The following is a 13,202-nucleotide window of genomic DNA, read 5'->3' as shown; positions in this document are numbered from 1 at the left end:
TCTCCATTTCCTACAGTGGTATCCAAAGTTAAAAAATCAAAGATTTTAATGAAACATATCAAAGGACAAAATAAAATCCTTAAATTAGGAAACAAATGGCTCTAAATTATTTCTTCTTCCAAAATTGTGCCTAAAAAAAGTGGTTCATAAGGTTGACAAATGCTATCCCCATCTTGCAGAGGAATGGATATCTTCCAGGTTTTCAGGTAATGTTTTAGAGAAGGGAAAAGAAATCAGCAGATCTCTGGCTTTTCTTGGGACTAGACTCAACAGATTTTAAAATCAGGTACACTCAGCTCCTTAGGTACAGGGAAACTGCTCTCAAGCTTTATTGAGTTGCTGGTTAATACACAGGAACTAAATTAGGTCTATGATTTCAGGTGCCCTTTTTTAATGACTCATTTTTCTGTCAATGAAATTGACAACAGAGACCAGCTCAGTTCCTTTGCCCACCTCTGATCCACCTGGTTGAGTCACATAACATAGTCAAGTGTTGCCAGATACAGGCTGTTGCTCTCTATTGGTGTTTTCATAGAAATAAGATTAGAGAGATGGAGCCTGCACAAACCCAGGGAGGTTTTCAGCAGACATGAGGGATGGCATCAGTCATTCACCAGAAGGTCTCACATAGGAGATTTTCACTGATAGTGCAGACTTCATGTATCTAAAGATGAAGTACATTCCTTTTCTGGTATAAGTCATCTCCTTTGGCACAGGGCTTCTTCACTGAACCCAGAGCCCTCCTAAAAGATTCAGATAGTGTATCTCCCTTCCATTCCTGAGACTAAAGAGGAATTTCTAAGATGAAAAAGGGAAGCCAGGTTTAACCATGAGTTGAAGTCACATAAAGAATTTGCAAAATGTGCTTATCACCAGGGAAAACCTCTAGTGATCCTTTTATAATCTTTTTCAAAGGGAAAAAGAAAAATTGAGAGCCCTCCGTTTTATTCTGAGGTTTTCCCTTATTGATGCCAATCAAGTCATTTATTAGTTAATGTAACCAGACAGACTGTACTCATGAATATTTTGACTTTTAAATATGGATAACAAAGGAACAGATATATAAGCTTGCCGAAGGATACAGTGATATGCTAAATAAAAGTCACCTTGGTGATAATACACTCCTCCACTTTAGGAAGAAAAGAACGAAGAGGCTCAGAGAAAACTTTGAAAGGTAAAGTGCAAATGTGACAATTTATATCACCGAGATGTAAATTATGAATATATTTTAAGTGTTGTTAAATTTTTTAAAATTTTAATTAGTCTAATTAACAATTAACTTAAAATACAGAGGTTAAGAATACTTTTTAAAATGACACTGGCTGTTCAAGAAGAGAAATAAAATAAGAAAAATGAAAAATAAAATACTGAAATAACATTTTGCCTGGGCTAAGGGGGCAATGATTTTTTTTTTAAGTTAAATAACATACTCACTGACCAGAGTGTGGGAAAATGGCATTCTCATTCTTTGTTGTTATGAATACAAGTTGGTAAAAATTCTGTAGAGAATAATGTAGTTGAATCCATCAAACTTACAGAGGCACCGACTGCTTTACCCAGAAAGTTCCAATTTTAGGAATTGATTCTATTGATATACCCCTACCTCATGCAAAATATCTTTGAACAAAGGTAGTAATTGAAGCTCTGCTAGAAATAAGAACAACAAAAATTAGAAACAACTTAAATGGGCATCAGGAGAGGGTAATTAAATATCTATCTTTAACTCATGTACAATGAAATATTATATGGCATCTAATACAGTAAAGAAATGACTGTAAAAGCTCATATGGTACAAACATAATTGCAAACCAAAATGCAGAATAATGTGAAATATATAATTTTATTTGTGCATATATGCTCATCAGTGCGTCAATTAACTCTAGAGGTGTACATAAGAAACTAACAAAGGTGGCTACGCATGATGATAAAAATGGTGGAAACTTTCGTTTATATCATGCACAGATGTTACCCAGAGGAAAAAAACGAGGAGAAAAGATAATGAAATAATTCGAGAGAAATAAATAAAACAAAAATAATTTTCTGTGTACAATCAACTTAACATGAGTAATAAGTGTTTACTATGTGAAAAGCAATAGGTTTTTATCGGTAATTATTCTCTCCATTTTTATAGGATTTTAGACTTTGAAAGCATTTTCCCAGAGTTGGTGCCAAAAGTTCTATATTCCAAAACTTGGACCCATGCTGACTCATTGCCTAACTGTAAGGAAGTCGTTTGATATTTTTATACTTTTACATCTAACTCTTTGAACAATGATTATAAGATTTCTATCTTCCTTTCAAATCAAATACAATGTCAAAAAATAAACCACAGAATTGATTTTTTTAACAAACATGCACCATAGTTCTAAAAATTGTTTCCTTAAGGTCCTTGGAAAAAGAGTAGAATATTTTAATGTTAATCCTTTTAATTCAAAGAGTTATTTTCCTAGACCATTTCTTTCTCTTGTGTTTTCTCTGATTTGCATTCATATATTTTAGCTACTTCTGTTCTCATTTGAGTTCTTGTTGACAGGCTTCAAAAATAGCATTTATTTAGCTCCTTTTGCCAATGCAGTGAGTTATTTAACTTTTTAACCACTGCCAGTGTAATCCATGTAACTACAGTGTGCCTGCCCAGCCACTCCTGGGGTTACCTTGAACACTGTCTTCTTATAATCCCACCCTGTTTTCCTTTCAGATTCCCACCAAGCCAGGTTCTCACTCAGACTGTTAGCTCTGCTAAGACTTGGAGCTGCTGTCAGCTCTGATTAGATTCTATTCCTCACTACAAGCCTATTATGGAATGTGCTTCCATAATAAAATTTAGTCTGAAATAGACTGTGTGCTAAAGGTCAAACTAAGATAGCCTTTGGCTTCCCCCTAGATTCTAAATTGACTTTCTAGTTCATGAATCTCCTCTTTTATATTTGTTTGCAGGATGGCCTAACCTTAGTGGAATAGAGATCTGATAACCCACCTATCTAGCTCCATTGTTTCTGGTGGCTTTACTCGGAATGGGTTGGATTCTGGGAGTCTAAAATCATTGCTGCCCTAAAATTAGGTAGTCAAGGTCATTGTATCTCCTTGCCAGAGCCTCCTCTGATACCTCTTCTCTTAATCATATATGCTGATGCCCTTCCCTTTGGTTAACGTACAGAGTTCTGTTCTTGGGTTGGTCCCTGATATACTTCTGTAACACTAGTACCATAAAGGGATGGGGTGTCTCTTCAGGATATTGATTTACAAGAGAAAACTAAGACCCCAGTGAGTCCCCAGAGATTACAGTAGAAGTGAGTCTCAATTAACAGGCTTTTATTAAGTACCTATTATGTAGACTCAAATAGCATATAATGCAGTTGGGGAGATGAGTCATGGACTCACGAATAGGATATGGAAAGCAGTACATGATGTGTGCCAAATAAATGATACATATTTTCAAATATCATAGGAGCGTGTAATCAGATAGCAATCACCTCCAGCTGGGATAAGCTTGGAAGGCTTCTTGGACAATTTCAATTGAGTTTTTAAACATAGGAAGGATTCAGGCCATTGAAGTGATGAGATACTACCAACGAAGGAAAAGGCATAAACCAAAAACAAAGTATAAAATAGGTTTTGGGGACAGTGAGCACACACATCGGCTGGAATGGAGGTGTTTTGGGTATGCAGGTCATAAGCCTTGTCATACTCAGAGACCTCTCCTTTAGGAAGCTGCCCAGCCCATACGTAGCCTTCTGCTCGGGGAAGAAGCCCCAGCACCACCACCCCTTCATTAATTGCACAGACGGATAATCAGTGGTTAAGCTGGATTTGGGCAAGTGACTCAAAAGCAATCAAATCAATTACCACAATGGTGTCCTGGCATGTCAGCCTTTGTCCAGAAGAGATGACGGTGCTTAGCTCAGCTATTCATACCAACTGCCTTGGAATTTGAAGACTGGTCACATACATGATAGCAAAGGGAAACAAAGACAACGTGACAGGGAGATGACCCCTCATCCACTCTCCTTGTACCTTTTTTTTTAAAACATGTTTTTTATTGAGATATAGTCCATGTACACTCTTCTTATATCTTGAGTCTCTTTGCATCCACAAGAAGCTACAGACCCCAGGGTATCCATATATGAGATGGGGAGATGAAGGGTTATGGGGCAGGGCCCTGGAGATAGGCTCCTACCCATGGCCTTGGAATTTGCAGAAAGATCTACAATGCCTCAGTTTCCCTCCCTCCATGGCTAGAGAAAATGTGAAAGTGGGCTAACGTGAAGGGAAGATGGAGGTAGGACAGGAGACTTGCTATCTTTCAACATACGAAGCTCCTTTCCAAGTTTACAAATTGCAGGATTTAACTTGTTCATGAATAGCGTTACCTGGAGGTACACATATCTCCATCTTCACTTAGACAGTATAGAATAGGGGTCAGAGCCCCCAAATCTGGCGCCTGAGCATTTGGAATTGAATCCCACCTTCCCTGCTATTAGCTACATAACCAAGGGCAAGTTATTTTGTTTCTCTGTACCTCAGTTTCTACATTGAAAAACAATAAGGAGGATGATAGTAATTATATCTGCCTTATCGGGTTTTTTGTTATAAGAATTAAATAAAGTGCATGGTGTATAGTAAGAACTATAAAAACACTGTAAAATAAACTTAGCATATTTTTATTTTCAAAGATTCTATGTAAGTACAGTGGGTACTGGATGTCCCCTCAGCCTCGGCTCCTAAGGACTTAGGTAAAATACTTGGAGTCGTTTTCATGGTGAATATAGTATATGATGGCACCAGGAGTCCTTTTGGGATACTGTCCCAGCCGAATATATAAAAAGATCAATTAAAAAACGGCATCCTAGAATTTCGTTCTTCCCACAACCCTGGGCAGCAGGGAGAGAAAACTATGGGAACTTGAGTCAAGAGCGGGAGCCCCATAGAGGGACAGCAGCTCCAGGGAGTCACAGCAGCCTCTACGCCTTCACTGTGCACCTATACGCATGGCTGTGCCACGTGGCATGTTTGAGTTAAGGGAGAACATTGCAGGGGATTCAATTCCTTCTTCAAAAGGAGAGTGCAAGGGCCAGCCATACAGAGAAGACATTGACGAGGCATTTTTAAAATCACTTGTAATTTGAAATTCTCTAAAAAAAAATATACTAAGAAGAAAAAAAGCAATACCTAAAACGCCTGCCTCAGCAAGCTGACAATCACTGCCTTGGCACTGACTCTGTCCCGGTACCCGGAGCCTGCAGCAGGACGCTTGGAGCCCTGCAGCTCTGAGATGGAGAGAAGGTTCTTTCACAGCAGCTCTGGGGAGGAAGAGGCCTAGGGAGCAGAAGTCAGTGATCGGCAGTCTTCTGGTAGTGGCAGGGAGCAACAAGACAAAGGTCGTATATGCACCGGTTTTTAATACTAATCTGGTTTCCGGTCTCATCTAACACACTTGCGTCTCACGTAGGTCTGTCTTTCTTTTCAGGCTCCCGGGGTAATCTTCTGACTTTAGATCCATTTTATCCTTCCTTTGTTCCCACACACCTAAGGCCTGGTGAAGCCTTACTTCTTGAACGTATGCCTAGCTGCACTCTCAACACATCCAGCGTCTCATTTTAACACAGCTGATCAAAGCAAGATCTTTATTTCCTTGAATCTGCTCTATCTTAAAAACCTCCTTCCTCTTCTGGTTTCAATTGTCTGCAGTCTATTCAAAATACTTGAAAAGACTTCATCTTCCCAAGCATCACTTTATCACAGTATTTTCTTTCTTAGAATCCTAGAGTTGTTCTTTATTGCTTCCTGAATCCTATTAAAATCTAAGACTGTGGGCTTTATTGCCTTCCAACGACTGGATCTCCCATTTTTCCACATTTCATTCCAACCTGACTGCCTTATTTCCTGTTACTTTACCACTCTGCTGCCAGCAGAGGGCCTCTCACACCCAGTCACACATGTGACATCTTCCATTTGAATACCATTGCACCACTCCTTACACAGCCATATCTTTAAAAATCTTCAGTCTGATGGCTTTCACTCAAAACTTGCTTATAGTTGGTTTTTCCCAAATAGCACATAATTTTTCTTCTTTCTTCCCCAATCCCTGAGAATTCCACCATTATAAACACGGGATGATGAAGAAGACGATGATGATGATAACTTTCATGAACAAAATAATACTAACAGCCATGGATAGAGTTCTGTAGTTGCCATAGCAATTCACAGAATCTTACTTTGTTGTTGTTACTGTCATTATTACTATATTTAGTTAGCAGAAATTTTTTTCCAACTCTTTTCTTCCGCACATCATTCATTCTATATTTCACATAGTGCTTCATATACGTGGGGTAAAAGAAAGCTGAAAGGATAGACTGAGTTCTCATTGCGTGGTTTTAGAAAATAATTTCCCCACGAGGCCTCCTGTTTTCTCACATTACAAGTTGGGATAATAAATGATTTGCCACTCCCTTCCCTCTATCAGCAGAGCTTTGAGGATTAATGGTAGAATTATGAAAAGGACTCATTTCACAAAGTCACCAAGAAGTGGAATTCAAGAGAATCGTGGCCCAAAGGGGCACACAGACCAGCATATTCCCCCATCTCTGTCCCATGTCCATTCCAGCTTTAAGGGTATGATGTAGGCACAGTGAAAGAAAAGCTATCCCAGAACCCTTGAGTTTTCATCCTAAAAATCAAGACACATACTGGTCACTAGTTAAATTGACCAGAAAGTTTGGCAGAAATATCCTTCAATGGCATATATAACTGCACATAATTCAGGGCCCTGAGGCAAATTCCAAATAAAGCTTCATCATTTCCACAGGCATTAACACTTATTGCCTCGGGGAGAAAAACTCTAAGAAAAGATCATCTTGGTTTTGCATTACTAAATCAGCACTCTGAAATAAAACATTTGCTCTGTTTCAGTATTTACTGAGAAATGTTTATATTCTGGGTATTTTTTTTTCTAAACTACTGATTTCTGCCCCTTAATTCTGCAAAATATTTAACATGCAACACCACAGGCTGCCCCTTTTGGAGAACAGAACAACCCCGCAGAGCAGCCAGTTACCGCCACTCAGGGCACTTTTACAGCACTCTGCCTTTGTGCTTCAGGCTTTTTCAGAAACAACTTTTTATTTTAGGGCAATGAAACAAGAACCAAGGTATGTTTAAATAACCATAGTGAGGGCTTATCATGATTAGGGGAAAGTGAACAAATCTAAGAGGAAAAAGGAAGAAAAAGGAAAAGGTAATCAACACAAAATGAGCACAGACACGGTGCCTGACGTGATGATAAGTATTTTCCTTTAAGTTATTCACACAGTTAACATTTTATTTTGAAAAATGTAAAAGAATAGTACAATAAACACATATACTCTTCACTTTGTTAACATTTTGCCACATTTTCACACTATATCTACATAAGAAATATAATAGATTTATATATAGAGAAAGATATATGTGTATATATACAGATGTGTTTATACATATATATATAGAGATTCATATATTCACAAGAGACACACACATATTACCTCTGTGCATATTTATGTATATATATGGTATATGTGTGCATATATGTGGTACCTTTTAAAGTAAGTTGCAGACATCATGACACTTCACCTCTAAATACTTCAGCATGCATCTCTCAAAACCAAGGATGCTCTCCTGCAAAATCTCTGTACCATTACCCATATTAAGTTTGATCTCTGGCATATGTCTCAACTACAAGATTATTTGTAATTTCTCAACCTTAAAGACATATTTTTCCTTACAATTCAAATGCAATATGGGGGGAAGGGATACTTCCTTTGAGAATATCCCTTTCTTCAACAATGTTTTATCTAGCTATTTTAAGTATCAACTGGTGATCCCGAATTATAAAGATACTACTCCAATTTTACCAAAGAAGACACCAAGTTTTGCAGTCTAGAATAACTAGCTGGCATGTAGATGAGCCAGGCTTCAAACCTCATCAGGGCCATAGACTCATAACCAACTGCCACTGGGGTCATGCTGCCATCAAGATCTTGATAAAATCGGCCCTAATTCCTATACCACCACCCAGAGGAAATCTATTGCTTTTTTTTAAGATTCCTGTAACTTCTTCTGGGATTTATAGTCTCAGGGATACTCCTGGGTCCAGCTTCCTGGCCCTGATGAATCAGTGTCTCCTGTTCCACATAAACCCAAATGCTGGGCCTACTTTCAGCTTCTTTCTTGATTTCTCTATGTAAAAGTCTGAGTGGGTAGCAGACTTTACGGTAGGATTGAAGAGATGTTAAAGGTAAGGAAAAGATTTTCTTTGTCTCTTCACCAAAAACCTAGAATTGAAGATTAGACATTTCTATCCTACACATCATTGTCTCGCCTCCAGGTCCGCAGCGTCATCCACCCCAGCTTCTGTCTTCTTCCTGTTGTGAACACAGAGATTAACTTCCTCTCATATTTCTATGGAAAATAATCCAGCACTTCCCTTACAGTAAACTCTGCTATTCCTGCTCCCCACCCCACCCCACCCCCGTCTTCTGGTGTGTATCCAGACTCAGCCAAAGCTTTAAATTACACCTGATCAAAATGTGATTAAGCTTTCAGCTTCCAACTCCCCCTAAGTCATTCTAAGGAGGCCTGGAGGAGGCAGAAAGAGTAAAATTCTTGTTACACAATCTCTTAGGAAAATCAACCAATTGACCTAAGACCTTAAAATAAAGCCTAGCTTATGTGTCTCTGAGTTTTCATGGGGGTAAAACACGAACTGGAATGGGCCACCAGTCGATTCAACTACCCATTTCTCCTCCCCTCCCGCTTCTCGTATCTCTATTTTTCCCAACCATCATCTGCTTCCTAGCATTGAAAGAGTTTTCTGCTCTGTGGTCAGGCCTGTGCCAGAGTTAATAAAAGTTTTGTCACTGCTGTGCTTCTCTGATGGCACCATCTCAAGAGAAATAACTCAGACAAGAACTGTTCCAAAAAGGAAAAAGGAGAAAAGCCAAGGAGAATTCAGCTAAATGTAAGGCACTCATCTTTTGAAGATCTTCTCTCCTCTGCCAGGATCAAGATGAACTATTTCTGCCCCCTCAGTAACCCTCCTCTTCCAGTCATTGTTACGATTTCTTGTGGACAGACCTGCTTCGTTTTTATGTATGTCTAACTTCCAGAAAGTATGTGGACTGGAAATAAACGGCAGAAAAAGCGTGGTGACAACGTCCAAGATCATCCAGAGGGATGACTTTGAAAGACTGAGAAGATATAAGAAAGTGTCAGTAGCTTTTTTTGAAGGAGAACTTCAGAAAAGGAAGTCAGAATAGGCAGAGATAGCGCAGAGCTGGGGAGATGCTAGTTTGCTGCTGTTCACAAAATTGAAATGGATCTAGGGAACCATATGTAAGCCCTTTTTTTTCCTTAAGGAAGGTCTTATTTTCCTTCTAGGAGTAGAAAATAAAACAAATTATGAACATTTTTCAAAAAGCTTCAAGAGAATCCATTAGCCTGATAAAAAGATCCAATTTCTTTTATACATTTAATTATCAAATTATAATTGCCCTGAAATAATAAATAGTAGTTCACTATTTTTAATTTTTATTTACATATCTTTTTATTGAATATAGTCAGTTTTCAATGTACTGTCGATTTCTGGTGTACAGCATAATGCTTTGGTCATACATGAACATACATATATTCATTTTCATATTCTTTTTCATCATAAGTTACACAAAATATTCAAGTTATTGAATATAGCTCCCTGTGTGTGTACAGTATGAACTTGTTGTTTATCTTTTATATATATATATAAAACTAACTAAGATATATATATATATCTTGGTTAGTACCTGCAAATCTCGAGCTCCTAATTTGTCCTTTCCCACCCTCATACTCCGCTGGCAACTGTAAGTTTGTTTTCTATGTCTGTGAGTCTGTTTCTTTTTTGTAAATAAGTCACTGTCTTTTTTTTTTTAAGATTCCGCATATAGGTATTTGTAAATAAGTTCATTTGTAATTTTTTTTTTTTTTAGATTCTACATATGGTATTCTTTTCTCTCACCATTTTTTAATGCTTAGGTATGAGCTAAGCATGATTTAAGTGCCTCATTTGGAATGCTCCTATTTTATAGATGAGAAACTAAAACTTAAACAAAACAATTGGCTCAAGTTTCCAAACTTACACAATTAGTAAATGGTGAAACCATGAAAACTACCACAACCTACTTGAGACCCTATATTTTGAAGCTGGATTAGCCAATACAGGAAGACGCCAAAAGACTGATTTGAGTCCATAGAGGATCAAGAGTTACACAATCTTAATATCTTACCTATGGCTCTCGCAGAGCCTCCAAAATCAACCACTTCTGGTTAATTCCACTTTTAGGCACACCAAATAAAAATGTCCAAAAAAGATCATCAAGAAAGGTGGAATTTTAGATAAGAAGAGAGAATTCTAAGGACAGCAAAGTGCAGCTGCCTCTGTCTCCCTAGAGGGAAGGACGTGGGGAACTCCTTGGTGCTGTCCACAGGTAGCAGAGTCTACATTATAACTGGAGCGTTAAAGCTGAAATGCATATGGGGCTCTTAGGTATTTCCAGATCCCTGCTTCATTTAAGCCTTCTAGGGTAAGTAAACACCAGTAACACTTTCCAATCAAACGGGCAAACATTTTACCTTTCTGTTTGCTCACAGTCAACAGTTTGTCTTGCTATTTCTGCTGGATCAGCGTTGAGAAATGGGACCCTGGAGAATCAAGGCCTTTCACCTTGCATTAATTCCTCTGCCTGCCCAGTAACAGAAATAACACTGCACTGCTCAGAACCCTGCTGCAGATAAATTAGCCAATGTCAACAGAGGATAACGAAGATTAAAATGGTGCAGGTCCTGTTGTCGTGAATAATGAACACATTAGCTATACATCGTTATCCCAAACATGCGTATTAAAGCTGATCGGCTACAAATCCCGTGACATTTTACTAGATGACGGTTCAATTTAAAAGGAGGCCCTTTGGAAAAATATCTCCTAGATTTATATAAGATTTTAAAATAATTTTCATATTTCAAACCATTAACTGTTTATTTAGGATCCCATTTTACATGGTCACTCATTATCTACCAGGTCATTCTGAACTTTCCACAAAAGGATTTCAAATAGCACCAATTTTTTTTTTCAACCTAGCCAGTAATGAGCCTTTCTTCTTGAAAATTTTTATAGAAAGTTGGGAAGCATATTGAGAAAAAAATAAATAGACCTGATTTATGGAGATCCACCCACTCTTCAGACCTCCTGAATGTTCCCGCCACTGCCATCACCCCGGCCACTGGCGGGACCCACCTGATGTGCTTCTCCCTCCCAGCCAAGCCCCACCGTCTGCTTTCCTGTCCAGGTAACTGCCTAAGCCACCCCATCTTAAATGCCTGGATTCACAATGAATCTTTTAAATTTTGCTTTGTGGTTTAATGTGATCAGTCAGTCGATCTACGCTTGTGAATTCTAGACTAACTACACCTGAGTAACATTGTCTCCTTTTTACCTGGGACCTCCTTATCGCATGATGTTTGTTCTCGAATATCTGTGTACATATCAGATGGTTGGCGCTGTGACTGTCTTAGTATTTACTGACTCTGTGGACCCCTCAATCCTCACCACTCCGGGGCATCCTCTGTGCTCACCTCAAACCCTCCCCTTCGGGCTTCTCTGCCCCTTTATTTATTGTGCAAACTGTAAATCTATTGTGGCATGTCCCTTGGCGCTTTCACTGGATGAGCTGTTTTGCTAGAACAGTTTTTAAACGAATCTGCTCTCTGTGGCTGCTAGTTGGGAATTTTATCATTCTGAGAGACAGAGCCACAAAGGAGAGAGAGAGAGAGCATGAGAAACAGAAGCTCCAGTGACTCATTTCAGAACAGAATCCTAAAATAAGCTAGCTTTCCAAATGTGCATAAAATTTTGACTGCATCTGTATGTCCAGCACGCAGCAGTGAGTTGCACGTTCTGCTTATCTCTGGTACAATGAGGCATATTAAAACTGCCTTCCAGAGCTTGCTCCTACCCTGCAATAATATTGACAGTGCTAGTGTGGTGTGGCCGGCAGGTCCTTATGGAGATGGAGAGAGAATGTCTATGGAAGACAAACATTGGGGGAATCTGCCCCTGAGGCCCTGTTGCTGCCATTTGTTAAATACAGGGCTGAGTTTGAGGCATCAGAGATGAAGATGAGGGAAAATGGGTGGCAATTATTCATATGGAATTCATGGAGGAACAAAAAAATATCCTAAAGAAAGTCTTTAGTTTAAAAGGATAATTTGGAAAGGATGTTTCTTCATCCCCAGTGTTAAATGAGCTTCTCAAAATACTTAACTTGGACTCCACGGACACCCTAAGGGTTCCTGGGAGTATTCTGCAATTAGATGCCGAATGACGTGGTGTGTGTATTAGGGGCAGAGAATATTTCAAGAATAGAACTCAGAGTAGTTCATGACCTCAAAACATTTATAAACTTGAATTAAAAATTGCAAATCTTTAAGTTAAATTAAAATATCATGCAATAAAATCTGCAGAAATACTGGCTAAAGAGGCAAAAAAAAAAAATTTGTAAACTTAAAAAGACCGAAAAAGAGACACTCCAAATGACTATTTGGAAATAATGCACCCAGGCACTGATTTATAGAGGTATGGTATATGATGACCACAGCAAAAGAACGATACTATTTCCTTATTGTTGTTATTATTATTATACTCTTTATCTCACATTTTCTTATGCACAAACCCAGTGAAAGTGAAGTGCCTCATGGAAGACAGAAGTTAAGTAATAGGATTAACAGAGCTCTGAGATTCCAGGGAGTCATGTAAACCATCCAAGCCTCTTCTTTCAACTCCAAAATAAGAATCAGATCTGATGATACTTCAAGGGAACCTTCAACTCTAAACTTCTATAACAAAGCCTTTTTTCGTACTATAATTTAAATATTTGTTCTCAAATGTACAGTCAATACAAAACAAAATTTTAAAATAACAACAAATACACAAGGAAGAATACCCAAGCTTTTGCATTCTCCTAAAATCTCTCCTAAAATGAAGACACTCTGCCGTCAAAAACCACTCTGGAATATCTACAGAATTTGGCCCAAAGCACAGTTTGCTTATGATTTGGTGATAGTCATTGACAAAAAAATTGTAGTTTGGATGATTGCCCAGTTTATTGATAACTAACACTAGCCATTATTCTTAAAAT

At 38.4% G+C, this 13,202-nt stretch overlaps 1 long non-coding RNA gene across 3 annotated transcripts in view; it reads right to left on the bottom strand.

Annotated features, from left to right (window-relative positions):
- Positions 1–13,202, bottom strand: part of LOC105092078 (uncharacterized) — a 330,628-nt gene that overhangs the window by 38,372 nt on the left and 279,054 nt on the right. Inside the window, exon 5 of one of the 3 annotated variants that reach the window (XR_010381220.1) lies at positions 8,342–8,399. The exons of 1 other annotated variant lie outside the window; for it this stretch is intronic. This is a non-coding gene — a long non-coding RNA (uncharacterized LOC105092078). Of the gene's footprint in view, positions 1–6,890; positions 8,400–13,202 lie in introns of those variants that run through there. One more of the 3 variants, XR_010381221.1, reaches the window with a different exon arrangement.

The sequence above is a fragment of the Camelus dromedarius genome, chromosome 6, assembly GCF_036321535.1.
Source record: "Camelus dromedarius isolate mCamDro1 chromosome 6, mCamDro1.pat, whole genome shotgun sequence".
NCBI classification, from domain to species: Eukaryota; Metazoa; Chordata; class Mammalia; order Artiodactyla; family Camelidae; genus Camelus; species Camelus dromedarius.
Note: the sequence above shows the minus strand (reverse complement) of the source record. Positions and strands in the feature narration are given on the sequence as shown.